The sequence below is a fragment of the Pseudophryne corroboree genome, chromosome 5, assembly GCF_028390025.1.
Source record: "Pseudophryne corroboree isolate aPseCor3 chromosome 5, aPseCor3.hap2, whole genome shotgun sequence".
Classification (NCBI taxonomy): Eukaryota; Metazoa; Chordata; class Amphibia; order Anura; family Myobatrachidae; genus Pseudophryne; species Pseudophryne corroboree.
In genome coordinates, this window is record NC_086448.1 from 274,994,040 (window position 1) to 275,017,201 (window position 23,162).

Here is a 23,162-nt window from a genome sequence, read left to right on the forward strand (position 1 = left end):
CATCTACCCAGTGGGCTGTCACAGTCATATAGTCCTGAGTCTGCTCTGCTCCACTTGTCCACATGTCCGTGGTTAAGTGGACATTGGGTACAACTGCATTTTTTAGGACACTGGTGACTCTGACGTCTGTGTACATTATCGGTATCACCTGCCTAGAGAAGTGGAACCTAGATGGTATTTGGTACCGGGCACACACTACCTCAAGAAATTCTCTAATTCCCTGTGAATTAACGATGGATACCGGACACACGTTTAACACCAACACAGCTGCCAAGGCCTGAGTTATCCGCTTTGCAGCAGGATGACTGCTGTGATATTTCATCTTCCTCGTAAAGGACTGTTGGACAGTCAATTGCTTACTGGAAGTAGTACAAGTGGTCTTCCGACTTCCCCTCTGGGATGACGATCGACTCCCAGCAGCAACAATAGCAGCGCCAGCAGCAGTAGGCGTCACACTCAAGGATCCATCGGAGGAATCCCAGTTAGGAGAGGACTCGTCAGACTTGCCAGTGACATGGCCTGCAGGACTATTGGCGTTCCTGTCTAAGGAGGAAATTGACACTGAGGGAGTTGGTGGTGTGGTTTGCAGGAGCTTGGGTACAAGAGGAAGGGATTTAGTTGTCAGTGGACTGCTTCCACTGTCACCCAAAGTTTTTGAACTTGTCAATGACTTCTGATGAATGCGCTCCAGGGGACGTATAAGGGATCAGTGTCGGACTGGGGCATGAAGTGCCCACCGGGGGAATGCAGTGATAGGGGCCCATACTTAGGGGTGTGGCCAGTGTACAAAGGGGATGTGGCCAGCCTCCACAGAGGCTTGAAATACACAATAGTTAAGTGCAGTGTAATGCAACATATCTACCATGTATAATACAAGTGCACAGTCTGGAACCTGATCCTTAGAGGAAGGAGTGGACCCTCAGGAAGTGGGGCCTACCGGTGGTTTCCCTGGTACCCCTGTGGGCCAGTCCGACCCTGGGGAGGATGTTCCTAGGTGGTTAATGTCCTTACCCCTACTTATTACAGCTTGACAAAGGCAACACACGGCTTGACACCTGTTGTCCGCATTTCTGTTAAAATAATTCCACAGCCGAAGAGGTGATTTTTTTTGTAATTTGACCAGGCATGTCAATGGCCATATTCATCCCACGGACAACAGGTGTCTCCCCGGGTGCCTGACTTAAACAAACCACCTCACCATCAGAATCCTCCTTGTCAATTTCCTCCTCAGCGCCAGCAACACCCATATCCTCATCCTGGTGTACTTCAACAGTGACATCTTTAATTTGACTATCAGGAACTGGACTGTGGGTGCTCCTTCCAGCACTTGCAGGGGGCATGCAAATGGTGAAAGGTGCCACCTCTTCCCGTCCAGTGTTGGGAAGGTCAGGCATCGCAACCGACACAATTGGACTCTCCTTGGGGATTTGTGATTTAGAAGAACGCCCAGTTCTTTGCTGTGCTTTTGCCAGCTTAAGACTTAAGTCTTTTCTAGTGGGAGGATGAGTGCTTCCATCCTCATGTGAAGCTGAACCACTAGTCATGAAGATAGGCCAGGGCCTCAGTCGTTCCTTGCCACTCCATGTCGTAAATGGCATATTGGCAAGTTTACGCTTCTCCTCAGACGCTTTTAATTTTGATTTTTGGGTCATTTTACTGAACTTTAGTTTTTTGGATTTTACATGCTCTTTACTATGACATTGGGCATCGGTCTTGGCAGATGACGTTGATGGCATTTCATCGTTTCGGCCATGACTAGTGGCAGCAGCTTCAGCACGAGGTAGAAGTGGATCTTGATTTTTCCCTATTTTACCCTCCCCATTTTTGTTCTCCATTTTTTAATGTTTGGAATTATATGCCAGTAATATATCAATAGCAATGGCCTACTGTACTGTACTATATATATACTGCTGGTCACCAAAATGCTGCACTGTCCTACTATATACTGTACTGCTCACAATAATGCAGCACACAGATATGGACAGTATACTTGACACAGAGCTGCAAGATACAGCAATGGCCTACTATAGTGTACTATATGTATACTGCTGGTCACCAAAATGCTGCACTGTCCTACTTATACTGCTCACAATAATGCAGCACAGATATGGATAGTATACTTGACACAGAGCTGCAATATACAGCAATGGCCTATTGTACTGTACTATATGTATACTGCTGGTCACCAAAATGCTGCACTGTCCTACTATATACTGCTCACAATAATGCAGCACAGATATGGATAGTATACTTGACACAGAGCTGCAAGATACAGCAATGGCCTACTGTACTACTATAATTATATACTGGTGGTCCCCACAATGCAGCACACTGAGCACAGATATTTGCAGCACACTGAGCACAGATATGGAGCGTTTTCAGGCAGAGAACGTAGATATTTTCAGCACACTGAGCACAGATATTTTCAGCACACTGAGCACAGATATTTGCAGCATACTGAGCACAGATACGGAGCTTTTCAGGCAGAGAACGCAGCCACGTCCTCTCCGTTCAATCTCCAATGCACGAGTGAAAATGGCGGCGGCGCGCGGCTCTTTATATAGAATACGAATCTCGCGAGAATCCGACAGCGGGATGATGACGTTCGGGCGCGTTCGGGTTAACCGAGCAAGGTGGGAAGATACGAGGCAGCCTCGGAACCGTGTAAAATAGGTGAAGTCCGGGGGGGTTCGGATCTCGGAGAACCGAACACGCTTATCTCTAGTTTTACCTAAACCAGGCCGCAACCCAACCCTGCCTACTTAATACCGCCCTATTTCATTATTGAATTCGGATTACAAAATATTTACTAAAATTATATCCACTAGATTAAAGTTGCTGTTACCCCATATCATACACCCTGATCAATCCGGCTTTATAGATGGCCGACAATCTGTAGTTAATATTAGGAAAGTCCTCTCTATAATGCAGCATGTACAGGATTCTGGTAGCTCTGCTGATAGAGCAATTTTATCATTAAATGCCGAAAAGGCATTTGACCTTGTATCATGGAATCATTTAACACATTACGCCGATTTGGAGCCCCGGAAGGATTTATTCAGTTGATAACCAACCTTTACTTAACTCCCGCCACTCAAATTATAGGTAACGGCTACTTATCCCCCCCCCCTTTTCTTATTCAGAGAGGCACTCACCAGGGATGTCCTCTGTCCCCACTGCTTTTTGCAATCGCTCTGGAACCCCTGGCGATTGCCCTACGTACGTCTACTGTTTTTTCCGGGATTCAGATTGGCGGGGTAGAGGCCAAAATTATGTTGTTCGCGGACGATATGCTACTGTTTATATCGAACCCGGAGATGTCTATGCCGGCCATAATTGAGTTAATTGAACAGTTTGGCTCTTTTGCGGACTTCCGGGTGAATTACTCCAAATCGGAACTCCTACCTATTGCAGGGAATATATCTCAATACACTGACCATCCTATTCTCTCACAATTCCCCCTGGTTTCATCTTCTCTTAAATACCTAGGTGTCAGAATACCTAAAACGCTTCACACTCTTTATAGAGTAAATTTTGTCCCAGCCATTAGCTCCATTTCACAATTATTGATGGGTTGGATGGGCTTGCCCCTTTCGTTGACTGGGCGGGCAGCTGTCTTCAAAAGTATAGCTTTCCCTAAGCTTTCCTACCTCATGCACATGCTGCCCTTTGGTCTTCTGAAGAGGGATATCCATTAAGTTAATTCATTGTTCTCTAGATTTCTTTGGGCTGGTAAGAAGCCCAATGTGTCTTATTCTAAATTACAATTGCCTCGTTCCGAAGAAGCTTTTAGTAGATACGTCTCTTTCAGATACATTATCGACTGGTTCTGGGGTCGCTCTACATTTGTGAATTTTGATCTGGAGAGGGAGACAATGGCTCCTTTTTCTCCTAGCGCATTGCTTCACAATCCAGAAAAATATATACCAGCTGCCATTATGTCTAATATTTTGTTTAAAGATGCCCACAATGCCTGGTGGTTTACCAATACAAAATTGGGGAGGGAACCACGCTCCTCTTCTTTTATCACCTTCTGGGGCAACCCAGCTTTCCCGCCTGGTTTGGAAAATGTTGGCTTCAAGGCATGGAGGGCAATGGGAATAGCAACCATCTGAGAAGTGTTTGATCTGCTTGGAAGTTTAATGTCCTTTTTGCAATTGAAGGCAATTCTATATGTATCTCCAGGCTAGACACTTTGCCCAGACATTGCCGGAGGCTATGCCCAATGGGAGGTTGCCGGACCCCTTATGCTCTCTTTTATCCTTTACCAGCACAAATTTATATCGCCTGAAATTTTATTACTCCGATTTAAAAGTTAATAATAGAGATAAGATGTGGCAAAATGCTCTTAAACGTTGGAATTCAGACATCCCAAATTTCCCAGAACTGGATGGTATACTATCGCATATCACAAAATTATATAAATCTCTTCACTCTGCCTCTCTTCAAGAGGTTTATTTCAAAACGTTACATAGAGCCTATGTTTCTCCTGCTCAGAGGAAATATGATGCCTGAGGATACTGGACGCTGCCCGAAATGTAATGTACCCGGTGCCTCCTTCTTCCGTGGCTTCTGGCAATGTGGCAGGGTGGCTGTGTTTTGGCACAAGATTATGGTATTTATAATCCAGATATTTTCATTGTCATTACAAAGACATCCTCTGGTGTGTTTAATAATACATGATTTTACCCTGTGGTGCTGGGGCCCAACTGCAAAGACTTTGGCTCCAGTTTTGCATGTAATATTAGCAGTAGCAAAAAAGATGAGTTTGAAATACTGGATCAAACGTTTCTCCCCTTCCTTAACAGAGGCTAAAAACATGATTCTTCATATTATATACTTGGGGAGGAGAGCCATCCTCCCCGATATTGAAAAGGGAGTCCTTTTCTTTGGTAAAAAGTGGGGATGTTACATATCCGCTTTGGATGGTGACACACAGACACATATATATAAGCTATTTGAGTCTACTACTTGATATTTACACAGACAACTCATCTCTCTAAATCTTTTACTGCCCTTACGTTCCGGGTGGTTTTCACTACAGCCTATTGTATACTTTGACTGTCATATCATAAGTCAGGTATATCTCTATCTCTCTGTTTGTCTCTGCTACTCTTGTCCGTGATCACAGTATATATCCCGTTGTGTCTAATTCTCCCTCTCTTTTCCTTTTTTTCCTCTCTCCTTACTCTATTTGTCTACTGTCTTCCTATTCTTTTAGTTCTTTGGGTTATTTTTGATATAGCCGCCTTATTAATATACAATAGTTTTTAATTGGACATACAGTATGATACGGAGTTTCAATGCTATATAATATCCACTGTTCTCTCAATAGTCATACGTAACGTCTCCTGATTTAGGATGCTCTTGCAGTTTCACATTGCTATTTGGCCATTTCGACTTTACCTGCTCTGCATTTGCACAGCCTTAAATCAGATTTTCTATTTGTCTTCTGCTCATATGATCTATACTCTTTTTGACGGTTTTGGTTTTATTGCACTTACTGTTTATTGGTATTGGTATTAAGATTATGCCTCACTGTACCTTACTTTTGTATGTTTTGCATGTTTTATATGTTTTGTCGATTCCTACTGAAAATAAAAATTGTCAATATAAAAAAAAAAATATTCAGGGAATCTAAGTGAAGGGAGTCCACAGGAGCAGAAGGTGGGATCACTCCTAGCATGAAACCTTGAAGAGTGACACTCACCAGTCCCCGCTTCTCAGACATATAGTTCCCCAACACTCCTTCCTCGGTAGCACCCACCCTCCAGGTTGCAAGAGCTCCCTTTGTTCTCACAAGGCTTGTGTAGATGCAAATTAGACTTGCTGTCAAGGACAAAAAACTCCTATATCTTTTGGGAAGATTTTTGATCCCCTGACCTGGATAGACCTGGAAGAAGGTTGACACTCTGTTGGCCTGTTGGTCTGTGTCAAGGGCCAGAACAGGGTCTCCTCTGCTGTGAAAACCAAACACTGTCCGACGACATTTAATCTTCAAAAGATTCTAGTTCACACCTCGTCAAGGCTTACACAAGACAGACATAATTTTGAAAATGGCAAAACAAACATTCATGAAATATACATTTCTCAAACGTCCTAGTGGATACTGAGGAAAGGTACTTAGTACTGTGGGGTATAGATTGGGTCCATTGGAGCCATGGCAATTTTAGAAATGAATAGTGTGTGCTGGCTCCTCCCCTCTATGCCCCTCCCCAGACTCAGTTTAGAAAAATGTGCCCTAGGAGCTGGGTGCACTCTAACAAGCTCTCCAGAGAGTTTTCTTCAGAAATGTATTTTAGTTTGTTTTTTTCAGGTACACTGGTTGGCAACCAGTCTGCCTGCTTCGTGGGACTTAGGAAGGGGACTGAACCAACTTCCTAAAGAGTTAATGATTTGTATCCCCGCTGACAGGACACCGAGCTCCTGAGGTGCTGATCTCATACCCCCAGGGTGTGAGCCCACGCAAGCAGCATGCCGCCACCCCTAAACAGATGCCAAAGATCATGGTGTGGTGAGTACAGACACCAGGGTCCTGGTTAGCGGGTCCCTGGTGACCACCTGGCAGCATGAAGGGATGATGTTCTCGGGCTATGTATGCGGTGCCCACTGGTACCCACAATGGCGATTAATAAAGAAAAGGGGCTTACAGGCTCTTTTAACGCATTTTCCATGAAGCCAGTATAAAATTTAAGCTGAGGGACCATGTGCTATTAATGGGGCAGGGCTTCCCAGAGAGCTTGACCAGCGACGAATGGCTCCATTTCCTGCTGCTGTGAGAAAAAGCTGCCAGCTGACTGCAGCGAAACCGGTTAGGTGCTTGTGTTACCCAGTTACAAGTGTACTGGAGAAAGGATCCGGACCAACCCCTGGACATTACAATCCACCGCATCTTAAGAGGAGCCCAGCAACAGTCTGTGCTAGGAGGTTTCAGACCGCAATGCATGAGGAGCTCACCAGTAAGGGACATTAGGAGCGAATCAACCTCCAACTGCTGTTTCCTCCACTGGACTCCCACCCAAATTGGGTACTTTTGCACTGGACTTGATCATCTGCTACAGAGGTGATAATAGGTACGGACTATTCCAGCAAAAATCCTTTGCTCCAGATACACATGGATGGTAACATTCTAATAACCTAATATATGTATTTATAATTTTTTATTTAATGAGACATGAATGTTTTTAGAAATTGTTATTAATTGTGCAATGAATTGTTTTAATAAAGAAATGTATTTGCTCTCTCATATTGTTATACATACCAATATTAATCAGCGCAGCCTCCTGTTTGTTGTTTGGTTTCCCTATATAACTGTGGGAGTGACTCCTCCTTTGTTCTAAATCAGCTGCTTAGTAACGCACCCCACGTCTACAGCACCCAAATATTCCTTGGTATATAATTTTCTCCATATGCTGCTGCTGTCAGAAAGGCTGCTACGGAGACTGCTCATTAAAAGAACCACTAAACAAAAAATAGTACTGGTACAGGGGTTTTTTAGTGAAGGTGGGAGCATATAAACAGCAGTTGACTGCTGTTAGGTAGATTATATTTATACTCATATACCCAGTGGAGTGAGGCTCTGTCTGAGGTGGTGTGCTGATCCCGATTCCTCTCTGTGTCTCCCCATTCGAGGTCAGGGTCACTGTTACATAGGGACGCTGTGTATTACAATTATTATTATTGTGGTGTATTTGCACAAATTTGTCTGAAAACAAATCTGTGTGTACTTCATGTAAGGTTACTTGTACACCTTCATCACATTATTCTCTAAGGTGTAGCCAATGCTCTCTACCTTCACAAAGTAGCAATGCAGAGCTTAAGTGGGTGGAGTAATTTAAAGCATTTATTGGGAATATAAATTTTGAGTTAGCCACTGCTAAACAGGAAAGACAGATATTGAGACAATCTATAGACACTTTCATGTTTGCTTCAAAGGCTGACCACAGACAGGTTCCTCAGCCCCATCTGGTGGTCTCTCAGAAACACACTCTCCCTCAGGTGTTATAGTCTGACTCTGAATCTGAGACTCCAGAGTGGGACGAGGGGGAGTTAGATGTGGAGGAGGAAGGTTCCTTGTCACCGGGAGTGGAGGCCCTTATTTATGCTATTAGGGAGGTGCTCCACGTTCCAGATAAAGAATAAAATCCTGTGGAGGAATTATATTTTAACGTGAAACCAAAATGCCACCTTTCCTGTTTCGAAGGAGTTAAATTCCCTTGCTAAGGAAGCATGGGTAAACCCTGACAAAAAGTTTGTTATCCCTAATCGGGTACTAAATTCCCTTCTTACTTTCCCTACAAAGAATAGGAAGTTTTGGGAAAATCCGCCGATGGTGGATACTTCTGTGTCCAGGCTGTCCCGTAAACTGGTACTACCTGTACCTGGGGCTATTTCCCTAAAAGAGGGAACTGACCGCAAAATTAAAACTACTCTCAAGTCGATCTATATGGCAGCGGGTGTAGCTCAACGTCCTACTGTAGTCTGTGGGTGGATTTCTAGGGCCATAGTAAAATGATCTGATACTGTCATTACAGGAATTGATAAGAGGATGTCGTTATGCTTATGCATCATATCCAGGATGCAGCAAATTTTATGAGTGAGGCTGTTAAGGAATTGAGTATCATTAACGGCCGTACCAATGCTATGGCGGTCTCTACTCGCAGAGCTCTATGGTTGCATCAATGGTCAGTGGATTCTAATTTCAAGAAGGGAGTAGAGAGTCTTCTATTTACAGGAGAGGCCTTGTTCAGGGAGGAATTGAACAAGTGGATCTCTCAGGCGACGGCACGTAAGTCTAAAATCTGCAGTCCGCGGCACCTCCTGCTAGACGTCCCAATCCGGACCCTCTCTACAGTCCTTTCGTGTGGCCAGGTTCAGTAGTGAAGCCAGAGGGGCATCCAATGCTGCTAGAGGAACTTGTGATAAGTCCCATAGACCAGCGGCTGTTGGAAACTCGGACCAGGCTTCCAACTCTGGTTCTGCGAAGCCCACCGCATGACGGTTGGCCCCAGGAAAAGGGCAGTTTCCAGATGGGGGCTCACCGGCAACACTTCGCCCATATATTGGCGGAGTCCTTCTGGGATCCTTGGGTAAGGGATCTTATATCCCAGGGATATCGGCTGGAATTGCCACCTCACAGATTCTTCAGGTCAGCCTTACCAGCTTCACCTGTAGCAAGAGTTACATTGCAAGAGGCCATTCAAAAACTTCTTTCAATGGGAGTTGTTCCAGTATCTCACCCACTACACACAAAGGGATTTTACTCAAGTCTCTTTGTAGTTCCAAAACCGGACGGCTCGGTTCGACCAATATTGAACCTCAAGCCTTTGAACCCTTATCTGCAAGTGTTCAAATTCAAGATGGAATCACTAAGAGCGGTGATATCATGTCTGGAGGATAGGGAGTTTCTAGTCTCCCTGGATATCAAGTATGTGTACCTGCATATCCCGATATGGCCTCCTCACCAAGAGTACCTGCGCTTTGCAGTACTGGATCAACATTACCAGTTTTAGGCCTTACCCTTTGGTCTTTCCACGGCTCCAAGGGTGTTTACAAAAGTCATGGCAGTGATGATGCTTCTTTTCCGCATGATGGGAGTCAACATGGTTCCATATCTGGACGAACTCCTGATAAAGGCGGTGTCCAGGGAACAGCTGTTGCACAGCATTGATTTAATGACTCATCTGCTTATAGATCACAGTTGGATCCTAAATTTACAGAAATATCACCTGGAGCCGTCTCAGAGAATTCAGTTTCTGGGAATGATCCTGGATATGGTAACGCAGAAGGTATACCTTCCGATAGACAAGGCCTTAACAATTTAGACAATGGTCCGCTCGGTGCTAAGACCACGCAAAGTGTTGATTCATCTTTGCATTCGATTGCTGGGCAAGATGGTGGCCTCATACGAGTATGGCAGGTTTCATGCACAGCCGTTCCAGCTGTATCTGTTAGACAAGTGGTCAGGTTCTCATCTACACATGCACCAGTGTATAACACTATTGCAGAGAGCAAGGATCTCCCAGCTGTGGTGACTACAGATCTCCCATCTGGTGGAAGGTTGGAATCTCAATACACAGTCTTGGACTCTACTGTCGATGGATGCCAGCCTTTGGAGTTGGGGGGCTGTGACCAAAGGGGCCTAATTCCAGGGGCACTTCCAATCAACATCCTAGAACTCAGGGCAATTTACAATGCTCTTCTCCAGGCCTCCCCTCTCCTTCAGAATCAGGCCATCCAGGTACAGTCGGACAACGCCACGGCGGTGGCGTACATAAACTGACAAGGAGGAAAAAGAAGCAGGGCCGCAATGAGAGAGGTGTCAAGGATATTCCTCTGGGCAGAAGCTAATGCAAAAGCCATCTCAGCCATATTCATTCCAGGGGTGGACAATTGGGAAGCGGACTTCCTCAGCAGGCGTGACCTCCATCCAGGGGAATGGGGCCTCCACCTTCACGTATTTTGACAACTGGTTCACCGTGGGGTTGTCCACAGATAGACCTGATGGCATCTCATCTCAACAGGAAACTTAATTGTTACTGTTCCAGAATGAGGGACCCACTAGCGATGGCGGTGGACCCTGACAGCTCAGTGGTCTTACCAGTTCATGTATCTGTTCCCTATGACTCCTCTCATTCCAAGAGTTCTAAAAAGACTCAAAAAGGAAAGAGTTCAGGCAATTCTAATTGTCCCAAATTGGCCTCGAAGGGCCTGGTATGCGGACCTCCTGGCAATGTCTCTGGAGGATCCATGGCCGCTACTGTTGATCGAGGATATTCTTCAGCAAGGACTGTTCGTCTATCCAGACTTACAACAGCTACATTTGACGGAGTGGAGGTTGAGAGGGAGATTTTGACGAGAAAGGGTCTCTCTCCCATGGTTGTGTCCACCATGATTCAGGCTCGTAAGGGAGACACGTCTAAAAATTACCACCATATCTGGAAGAAATATGTTTCATGGTGTGAGGGTAGAAGTTATTCTCCTACGGAATTTCACCTTGGCCGGTTTCTGCTCTTCCTGCAAGCAGGAGTGGATTTGGGCCTACGTTTGGGCTCCATCAAGGTTCAGATTTCGTCTCTCTCTATTTTCTTCCAGAAGCAAGTCGGAAGTACAGACCTTCTTGAAGGGAGTTCTCCACATACAGCCGCCATTTGTCCCTCCCACAGCTCAACGTGGTTTTGGCTTTTCTCCAGTCGGACTGGTTTGAACCCTTGAATAAGGTGGACTTAAAATATCTGATGTGGAAGACTGTCATGTTGCTGGCTTTAGCATCTGCCAGAAGTCTATCAGAATTGGGGGACTTATCATGTAAGAGCTCGTATTTGATTTTTCATGAGGACAGGGTAAAGCTTAGAACTTACCCGCTGTTTCTGCCAAAGGTGGTATCGGCTTTCCAAGTGAATCAACCAATAGTGGTTCCAGTTTTGACCAATACTTCTGTTGCTCCAAAGTCTCTGGATGTGATGAGGGCTTTGAAAATTTACATCAAGAGGACTGCTCATCATAGGAAATCGGACTCGCTTTTTGTCCTTTATGATGCAACCAAGATTGGTTGGCCTGCTTCTAAGCAGTACATTGCTTGTTGGCTCAGGTTGACTATCCAGTTAGCCTATACTTCGGCAGCACTACCGCTGCCGACTTCTATTCAGGCACATTCCACAAGGTCGGTGTGCCCTTCCTGAGTGGCTGCTCGGGGTGTCTCGGCCTTACAGTTGTGTTGAGCAGCTACTTGGTCTGGTTCGAATACATTTGTGAAATTTTATCGGTTCGATACCTTGGCCAGGGATGACCTAAAGTTTGGCCAGACGGTTTTGCAGGGGTCTCAGCACTCTCCCACCCGTTCTGGGAGCTTTGGGACTTCTCCACAGTACTAAGTACCTTTCCCCAGTATGCACTAGGACATTAGAGAAAATAGGAATTCGGTACCTACCGGTAATTCCTTTTCTTGTAGTCCGTAGTGGATACTGGGTGCCCGCCTCAGTGTTTTGTTCCTGTTTACTGGTTATAAGTGTTTGGATTGGAACTGCTGTTGCTGTCCCTGTTCCATGTTTGGTTAGCATTGCTATCCTTGTTGTAATAGCGTTGTTTTCCTCTGTTGTGGTTAGCTCTGCTGTTTCTATTATTGTTGTGTGTTGGTTCATTACCTCACCGCTTGTTGTGTCATTCTCTGGGGAGATGATCATTTTCACATTTTGTATTTCTCCATTCATGTGCGCAGAATGTACACTGACAACCTACATCTGGCTCCAGTAAAACAACCTACATCCAGCACTCCTGTGCAACAAGCTAAATAGCATACGTAAAACAGAGGCATACAATATAGACACAATGGGGGAGATTCAATTGTTTGAAAAGTCAGTTGGGTGTCTGTTTTTTCCTATCTAACAGACAGGAAAAAACAAACACCCAACCAACTTTTCAAACATTTGAATTCCCCCCAATAAGTGCAGATGTGAAAATGAGATAGAAATCTCCTTGTTATACTGTGTATGTAAACATTCAACCTGCTGTACTGTGAAAAAGACAGAGCTGAGACAGGTTGATCAAAATTGAGAGGGAGATTGATCAAAACTTTTAACCTTCTAAAGAGGACAAGTGGACATGTTATCCATTGTAACCAATCACATTCTAGCTATAATTTTATATAATGTACTAGATAAATGATATCTAAAATCTGATTGTATGTTTTGGGCAACACTTAGGGCTAAAACACACTACCCGGCTTTTGACGGCCGGGTTGCAGCCGGGTCTCACCACTGGAGGGTCCGGCTGCCGGGCGGCTGCCGGGCCGTCTTTGCAGCCAGTAAACCGTGTGTGTGAAGGGGAGCTTTCACACACAACGTTTTTTTCTGAAGCCGTGTCTGATGCTGCGCATGCGCACAGCATCACACACGGCTCAAAGCCGTCCTGTGTGACAGACACTGCCGGTTTCTCCCGGATGGCAAAAAGCCGGACAAAGTTTGTCTGGCTTTTTGCCATCCGGGAAAAACCGGAGTGTGTGTTACAGCCCTAAAGCTTTTCCTCATTAATAGGTTTGATAAATCCCCCAGGTGTGAGCAGTATATTTGGAAGTAGGGTAGGCTTTAATTTAGATTGGTTTTTTTAAAGAAAGAATTTAAAGATTTAAATTGTGATGGAGTTCTTGGAATAACACCAGTGGATACAATAAATCCCTAACTGCACTGCACCAGTAGTTTTGTCAGATTTCTGCTCTAGTCGGGCATAACAATGCACTTCATTGAATAACTCCAGGAGCTCCTTCCCAGCACTATTCAATTATCGCTGAATTGAATCAAGCCCATAGTAAGCCAAAATACAATATGGCTGTGGACCACAAGATAAAGAATAAAAGGAAAAAAGTAAACTAAAATTTTTTCAAAAAAGAACAAAATTACTGGTACATATTAGAGATGTGCGGTGGGCACTTTTCGTGTTTTGGTTTTGGTTCTGGTTCCATGCTCGTGTGTTGGATCTGGATTGGTTTAGCCAAAACCACCCTTTCGTGTTTTGGTTTTGGATCCGGATGAATTTTGAAAAAAACATAAAAACAGCTAAAATCACAGAATTTGGGGGTAATTTTGATCTTACGGTATTATTAACCTAAATAACATTAATTTCCACTCATTTCCAGTCTATTCTGAACACCTCACACTTCACAATATTGTTTTTAGGCCAAAAGGTTACACTGAGGTGGCTGTATGACTAAGCTAAGCGACACAAGTGTGCGAACCAAACACCTGGCCCATCTAGGAGTGGCACTGCAGTTGCAGACAGGATGACACTTAAAAAAACTAGGCCCCAAACAGCACATCATGCAAAGAAGTAAAAGAGGTGCAATGAGGTAGCTATATGACTAAGCTAAGCAACACAAGTGTGCGGCACAAACACCTTGCCCATCTCGGAGTGGCACTGCAGTTGCAGACAGGATGGCAGATTTAAAAACACAAGGCACCGAACAGCACATCATGCAAAGAAGTAAAAGAGGTACAATGAGGTAGCTGTATGACTAAGCTAAGTGACACAAGTGTGCGGCACAAACACCTGGCCCATCTAGGAGTTGCACTGCAGTTGAAGACAGGATGGCACTTTAAAAAACTAGGCCCCAAACAGAGCATTATGCAAAGAAGTAAAAGAGGTGCAATGAGGTAGCTGTATGACTAAGCTAAGTGACACAAGTGTGCGGCACAAACAACATGGGACGTTCCTGAATTTGCCCAGATGTAATACATGCACAATATTGGTGGCACAGGAGAGCATACCCCTAAACCACACACACACACGGCAAAGCCTGTAAAATTAATTTGGGTAATAATAACCCTTTTATTTGGAGCTATTATAATAATATGCAGCACAGGTGAGCATACCCCTACACCACACAGGGCAAACCCTGTAAAAATTATTTGGATAATAATAAAAGTAATGTATATAAGCCTTTTATTTGGAGTAAATAATATACAGCACAGGAAACCACCACTGGACTTATGACAGTACAAGACACCACCACTGGACTGATGCAGCACAAGACAACACCACTGGACTGGAATTATACAGCAGTACCCCTGGACTTATACGGCAGTACCAATGGACTGTATTTATATGGCAGTATCACTGGACTTATACGCCAGTACCACTGGAATTATACGGCAGTATCACTGGAATTATACGGCAGTACCACTGGTCTTATACACCAGTACCACTGGAATTATACAGCAGTATCACTGTAATTATATGGCAGTACCACTGGAATTCTGTGTGTGGTATTGAAAGTCGACAGTAACTAGGTCGACAGGGTGTCTAGGTCGACAGGGTCTTTAGGTCAACATGTTCTAGGTCGACAGGTCAAAAGGTCGACATGAGTTTTTAATTTTATTTTGGTGTCGTTTTCTTCGTAGAGTGACCGGGAACCCCAATTAGTGCACCGCGTTTGCTCGCCATGCTTCGGGCATGGTGCCTTTGCTCCGCTACCACTTTGATCGGCACAGATTACCGTTCCAATTGTAGTCCACGTGGATCGTTAAGTATGAAAAGGTTCAAAAAAAGAAAAAATTTGTGAAAAACTCATGTCGACCTTTTGACCTGTCGACCTAGAACATGTCAACCTAAAGACCCTGTCGACCTAGACACCCTGTCGACCTCGTTACTGTCGACCAATAGTGGTCGACCTAGACATTGTCGACCTAGTTACAGTCGGCTTTCAATCCGGATCCCTGGAATTATACGGCAGTACCACTGGACTGGATTTATACGGCAGTATCACTGGACTTATACACCAGTACCACTGGAATTATACGGCAGTATCACTGGAATTATACGGCAGTACTACTGGACTTATACGGCAGTACCACTGGACATATATATATGGCAGTATCACTGGACATATACGGCAGTATCACTGGACTTGATTTATACACCCGTACCACTGGATTTATACGGCAGTACCACTGGACATATACGGCAGTATCACTGGATTTATGCGGCAGTACCACTAGACATATATGGCAGTATCACTGGACTGGATTTATACGCCAGTACCACTGGATTTATACGCCAGTACCACTGAAATTATACGGCAGTATCACTGGAATTATACGGCAGTACCACTGGACTGGATTTATATGGCAGTATCACTGGAATAATACGGCAGTACCACTGGACTTATACGGGAGTACCACTGGACTGGATTTATACGGCAGTATCACTGGATTTATACGCCAGTACCACTGGAATTATATGTCAGTATCACTGGAATTACACGGCAGTACCACTGGACTTATACGGCAGTACCACTGGACATATACGGCAGTATCACTGGACATATACGGCAGTATCACTGGACTGGATTTATACGCCAGTACCACTGGATTTATACAGCAGTACCACTGGACATATACGGCAGTATCACTGGAATTATATGACAGTACCACTGGACATATACAGCAGTATCACTGGATTTATACGGCAGTACCGCTGGACATATACAGCAGTATCATTGGAAATATACGGCAGTATCACTGGACATATTACGGCAGCACAAGGACACCACCACTGGACTGATGCAGGACAACACAGCACCACTGCAATGGACTGGACTTATACAGCAGCACTGAACATATGGAAGCAGAGGACACCACCACTGTGACTGGACTGATGCAGCACAAGACACAACCACTGTACTGATGCAGGACAACACAGCACCACTGCAATGGACTGGATTTATACAGCAGCACTGGACATATGGCAGCAGAGGACACCACCACTGTGACTGGACTGATGCAGCACAATACACCACCACTAAACTGATGCAGCACAACACAGCCCCACTGGACTGGACTTATACAGCAGCACTGGTGTCACCTTGAAAAAGACCCAAGAGGTCGAAACGCCGTTGGTGATATCAGGCAGTGAGTTCATACCATTTTTTATTTATAATATGTTTTTAGATTAGACATTCTGTTACTTTTCAAGGATATTACTTTTTGGTGTTATATCGAGCATGATAGCACTGGTGTAAAACCGGATTACATCAGTTGCCCTGTCTAAATACACCTAGACCTGCATGCCCTTCATTAACCAGAGAGTTGAAAAACAACTTAGAAAAGTACCCGATTGCTGTTTTAATGGACATTCTTTCAAATAAACCGCTTTGAAGTATCTTGGAAGTTTTTTCTGGTCCTGGCTTAAAAGAAACCTTGATACGTGGGATTAATCCCCCTTCTAAAGTAAGTGGGGTACGTCATCTGTCTTTTACGTATTGCCTTACATCACGTGGGATAGATCTTCAAAAGATACCTTTATATAACTGTTCTTACCCTATTTTATGTGAGTTTCGGTACGTTTACCAGTAGAATTGAATGGTGGCGAGACACTGTCCTCATCTTCTATCAAAAACATCCCGGCACATTAGGCTTTCTTTTTCTGGACACATATAGACTAAACAATTATTCCAAAGCATTACCACCCATATATGTGTATTATTTTCTTTTTTCATGTTCATCATCTGGATTTTGCGAGACGTTTCAAAGAGTGATCAATCAGGAAAGGACTCCTTTATATGTGACGTATAATATTTTATATTATTATATTTCATATAATTATTTATTTTGTTATCGCCTTTGATCCACCACCTCATTGCTTTTTTGTATATACAGTTATGAGTTTAGAAACCAAAATTATATTTTACATTAATATTTAACGATGCCCAGTAAATGATTAACTCTTTTATTCTCATTAAGCCACACAATAACTTACATGTACAGTATTCTATGATTGAAATGATTTCACTGTAGCTACAAATAAAGTACTGAACATTCATTAGAACCATTAGTCCTCCAATATAATATCACATCACTGTTTTTGTGTCCCATTGCTTGATGAAAGTGTTTTGGCACAATATTTGTTTCATTTTCAGATTTATATATCCTGGAGAATAATCTGAGGATAAAACTTGAGAGTGGTTCAGCCTTTCATTACTCCAGAGTCCAGATATAAGAAAGATGCTGCAGACAAAACTTGGGTACAGTTATTAAGTTAATAGCAATCTTATAATTGTTAGAAAGCAAAGTTTTTACAAATGTAATAATATTACCCTTTTTACACTCTAAGGGGAAAAGAGCTGCTTTGCTGTTGTGTAAGTACAGCCACAGGAAAATACATCATTCATCTGATACCTACATAAAATATAGGTCTTTGGTGAATAATGACCATAGGGACCAAATAATGATTGTATGGAATTGCACAGCCGCAAACAAGCGGCTGTACAATTCCATGTGATTAAAATTTGAATGCAGCAGTAGTTGTCTGTAGGAGAGAGAAGCCTTCTGCATGCACTTGCGAGCTACAGATGGAGCCATGCTCATCTAATGCGGCTCCATCGCAAACATGCACTCCCAGCGTGGCTAGGCGATCCAGTGCCTAGCCACGCTACGGGAATGCACAGAGACGCTACCATTGTAGTGAATGGGGCACGTGCACGTCTAACACGCACGCGCGTCTAAGACCCTGCGATAGGCACGCCTCGGCAGGCGTGCTGCAGCACAGAAGGAGCCACGGTTAGCGTGCCTCCATCTGTAGGAGTGCTGCATCTAAAAAGGTAACGAACAGCTTGCACAAGCTTACTCAGGCTGGCCGTCGGATCTGGACACCCAGATTTAGTAAGTCTGCGCCTGGCAACGCAGACCCTGGACACATCACACTTTAAAACAGGGTCCCTGTTTTTGAAGAGCATTGCTGGGTACCACCCCCTGATCCGCCCCTCAAAAGCACGCTGCGTCCAACCTTGCTTTGTCACAGTACTTAGACAGGCTTCTTGAACTGTGTATCTGGTCAAAATACCCAACTTTAATGCTAAATATATATATATCCAGTCCCTGGGGAGCAGTCATTTCTGCTAATTACTCCTTTACTGCATAAATGGTAGGAGAGGGGGCAGGAGGGAGAACACTAAACTAAACTGTAGATGGGGGCATTGGGCTGAATGAAGGGGCCCCGGTACATGACTTCCAGGGTGGTAGGCAGTGTTTAATACGCAGGGGAGTGGTGGATAGTGGCGTGGCCTTTATATTCATAATTGTCCAGTGGGAGGGCAGCTTGCTTGACTGCAGATAACAAACTAGAGAGTCCCACCTTTCAGGAGGTATTGGGGACTTGGGGATCAGAGTTCAGGAGCCAGAGTAATCCACTGATGAAAATATAAAACTGCATTCCAGGTGTGTGGAGCTGGAGCAGGGACCAGCTACTGGAAGGCTGATATCTCTTGTTCTGAGCATAGTAGAAACACGGTGCCAATGTCCACCGAAAGGGGAGTATACAATCAGAAAAACTCTAAGTCAGACAGAACCCGAGATATCTGGCTGGGAAGAGCAATTAACAGGCTCAGATGGGGACCACTGCTTTGAAGTTGGATATCTGTAGCTCCCCAGTGCTGATTTTCAAAAAATCTAGTACCCCTGAAAAAAGGGAACACTCAGCTATCATCCTAGGGCCCTTATACACCTGGGGCCCTTGGGCAAGTGCCCACTGAGCTTATACGAAAAGACGGCCCTGCCCAAAACTGCCCTAGAAGCCCATGGTGAGGCGATCTCACTATTTCCGACACCAACATGACACAGCACTTAGCTGGGCTTCTGAAAGTGTGACCCCGATGAAAATACCCAACTTTAACACTGAATATCTCCAGTTCCCAGGGGGGTAGGTACAAGCAGCAAGTGTCCCTTGGTAGCCCTCTTTGACCTCTACATTCTAAGATCTGGGGCAGGCCAAAAGCCAGTGGCAAGGCTATCTTGCTGCTTCCAACTGTAGCCTGTCACACAACTTAGACTTCTGGAACTGTATCCCATCAAAATACCCAAATTTAGTTCTAAATATTTCTTGCTCCCAGGGGGTGGGGTAGGGACATGTATACCCTCTTAGAAAAAGCAAATTCATTGCTGAATACCTCTGGTTTCCTGGAAAGGGAAGGAAGGGGGGGGGGGGGGCGGTGCAGGGGCGCGTGGTGAGGTAAATGGCTCAAGAGGCACTGGCTACAACCAGAGCCAGATTTACATAAAATATATGAGCCAAAGGGTTCATGTGGGTATTATACACATGTGCAGCAGTATATACAACTGGAAATTTGCTGAGTTTTGATCAGAGATGTGCACAAAAGATAGGAGTGCCTCACCTGCCATAGAGTTTTTACTATAAAAATAATTATAATAATACAAATAAGATATTACTAATAGATTCTTTGTATTTTTCATATGTACTCACTTGCAGCCCTCTTCTGCCTATACATTTTAAGCTAGGTGAACTGCTTTTGTTACGGCCTGTCAGAGCACTTAGAAGGGCTACTGAAAACTGCTGAAACAATGCTTTTCAGAAATAGAAGTGATAGTTTAGTTTGATCAATTAACAAAATGAAAAGTGAATGAACAGAGAAAGAAAAGTCTAAATAAAATCATTATTTGGTGTGACCACCCTTTGCTCTCATAACAGCATCAATTCTTTTAGATAAACTTGCTCACAGTTTTTGAAAGAACTTGACAGGGTGGTTGTTCTGAACATCTTGGAAAACTAGCCACTGATATTCTGTGGTTGTACGCTTGATCAAATCCTTGTATCTCTTCATGTAATCCCAGACAGACTTGATGATGTTGAGATCAGGGCTCTGCAGCGGCCATAGAATCACTTTCAGGACTTCTTATTCTTGTTTACGCTGAAGATAGTTCTTAATGACATTGGTTTGTATGCTTGGTGTCGTTGTACTGCTGCAGAATAAGTTTGGAGCCAATGAGACAGTCCTTGATGGTATTGATGCCTGACTGTTTTTTTCAGCATTGAGAACACCATTAATCCTGACCAAGTCCCTAATCCATTTGCTAAAATGCAGCCCCAAACTTGCAAGAAACCTCCACCATGCTTCACTGTTTCCTGCAGACACTCATTATTGTACCGCTCCTGTCTAACAGGCTCCTGATATTCCCACTTGCACCCGAGACTTGTTGCCAAAAGCCACATCCATCAGCCACCCTGGTATGCACACAGCATCATTTCCAGGTTCCCTTTGCCAAAATCGTAATAGCCATAATTTACATGGGATGTAATTGAATATCAACCTCTACATCTCACCCGCTCAAAATACCAACAGTTCGAATGCCAACTAGCCGGGACTATTTCCACTCGTGGGTGTCCACGACACCCATAGAGTGAGAATAGAACCTGTGGCATGGAGAGCGCAGTGAGCCCGCAAGGGTCTTCTTTGCGCTCGCCCCAGGGGCAAACGCAGGTTCTAGAGTGGTATTTACAAATACATTACACAATCTTCCACTCTGCGGAGCATTGAAGCAACTGTGGGAGTCTGGGGAAGTGGTAGAAAAACTTAGTACTGGCCCTGGACCTATATGTATACATTGGTCTTTTTAGACACTGAATATATAGATGGCTCTATCAAACATATTTATTATAAATAACATAAGTGGTCAGAAAAAGGTTAAACATCCCATAATATATAAATACATATACCGTATATACTCGAGTATAAGTCGACCCGAATATAAGCCGAGGCACCTAATTTTACCACAAAAAACTGGGAAAAATTACTGACTCGAGTATAAGCCTAGGGTGGGAAATGCACGGTGCCAGGGGTTTTCATGCTCAGGGTGTCATGCTCTTTGCCAGGGGTTTCATGCGGTAGGTGTTATGCTTGTTGCCAGGGGGTAATGCTTGTTGGTAGGGTTGTGCCCCCAGTGCCACATATACCCCCAGTGACCGATATCCCCCCGCAGTGCCAGATAAAAACATGCCCCCGTTGCTTTGCCCCCAGTAGTTATGCCCCTTCTTTGCCCCCAGTAGTTGTGCCCCCTCTTTCATTGCCCCCAGTAGTTATGCCCTCTTTCTTTGCCCCCAGTAGTTGTGCCCCCTCTTTCATTGCCCCTAGTAGTTATGACCCCTCTTTCTTTGCCCTTAGTAGTTGTGCCCCCTTTCTTTGCCCCCAGTAGTTGTGCCCCCTCTTTCTTTGCCCCCTGTTGCTGTGCCCCCGTCGCCGCTTACAAACACACACAAAAACAATACTTACCACTGCCCCGCTCCTGCTTCCCGACCGCTTCTTCTGCTGCTGTGCTGCTCGGCTCCGTCTGTCTGCCCGTTCCGTCTGTCCGCCCGTTCCGTCTGGCCGCCGCTCCGGCGGCCGCTTCCCGGCACCCGATCATCTCTATAGGAGAGACGTCATGGCAACACCGCACAGACACTAGAGGTCGATAATGACCTCTAGTGTCTGTCCCTGGAGCCGGCTGCAGCGGACGCCCACACAGCCCACGGCGTCCGCTGCAGCTGTTGACTCGAGTATAAGCCGAGGGGGGCTTTTTCAGCATAGAAAAATGTGCTGAAAAAGTCGGCTTATACTCGAGTATATACGGTAAATAATAGAACTTGTAGGAGACAGAAGAACTGCACTTTGTAAACACACATTCTTCCCACCTCATGGTAAGGCTCCTGTCTCTTCTTCCTGGCAGCTACTCTATGGTCCTGTGTACTGACTGAGTGCTCACATCTACACACACACAACAAATTAGGCAGAAGAAGCTGCTACCACTGGGCATGTGCAGCAGCTCCAATCTCTCCTTTAAACTGCATGTTGTGGTGGCAGCTCTAGTAATCGTATTACATACAATTGCTATTGTGGTCATAATGTGAGCCGCTGGTCAAAAGGAGAGGGGTTTCCAGACAACCAGAACACCTCCCCCTGTGTTTGCCCATGCGCCCCCCTTCCACTGGCATTCTGCAGCCAGGATCCCAGCATCGGAATGCTGAGCGCCTGGATCCTGGCCGCCGGTAACACAACCTCGACCACTTTATATATTATATGGAATATATATATATATATACGAGAGAGAGAATGGCACTCCCAAAGCAATTGATAATAAAACAGCCGGTGCCCTCACATGTAAAACTTGTAGTAGAATGGAGGTGCGGCACTCACGGCATAAATAACGGACATTCAGCGGTCACGTATCTTTAGTAACGTTATCAAGCTTTATTAGAAAATTAAAAACAAAGACATACCTTTATAGGGAATAGTGAACAGGTGACAAACCACGCTGAACTCCGGGAACGGGACCAAACACCCGTCCCTCGGAAAAAGGTGATGACGTCATTCCGCAAGGCCCATGCAGTAAGACGTCATCTAACAAAGGTAACCATAGTGACACACTAAACAGGAAGCTGATAAGGAAATGCAGCAATCACAAAAATGGAAAGTGCTTCATAAAAAGAAGGAATACATATATAACATGACAACCATAAATCTGAACATTATGTATAATAAAGAGATCAATAGAAGCATGTATAAGAAATAGCATCATTAAGACCTTTAGGAGCTAAAATACACCCAGCCGCATAATCCAGCGTGTTTCACATTGTAGCAATTTACGAGATCTATCACCACCCCTAATAGAGGAAGGAATGTGGTCTAACATGCGATAGCGCAGGCTGTTTAAGGGATGGCAAGATGCTACAAAATGACGGGCAACAGGCTGATCGCTGTTACCTGAATTCAAAGCAGCCCTAATAGCAGAACGATGTGCTGACATGCGTTCTTTAAACTTGCACTCAGTTTTACCCACATAGCTCAAGCCACAAGGGCACATGAGCTGGTATACAACAAAGGATGAATTACAGGTGAGTAAATG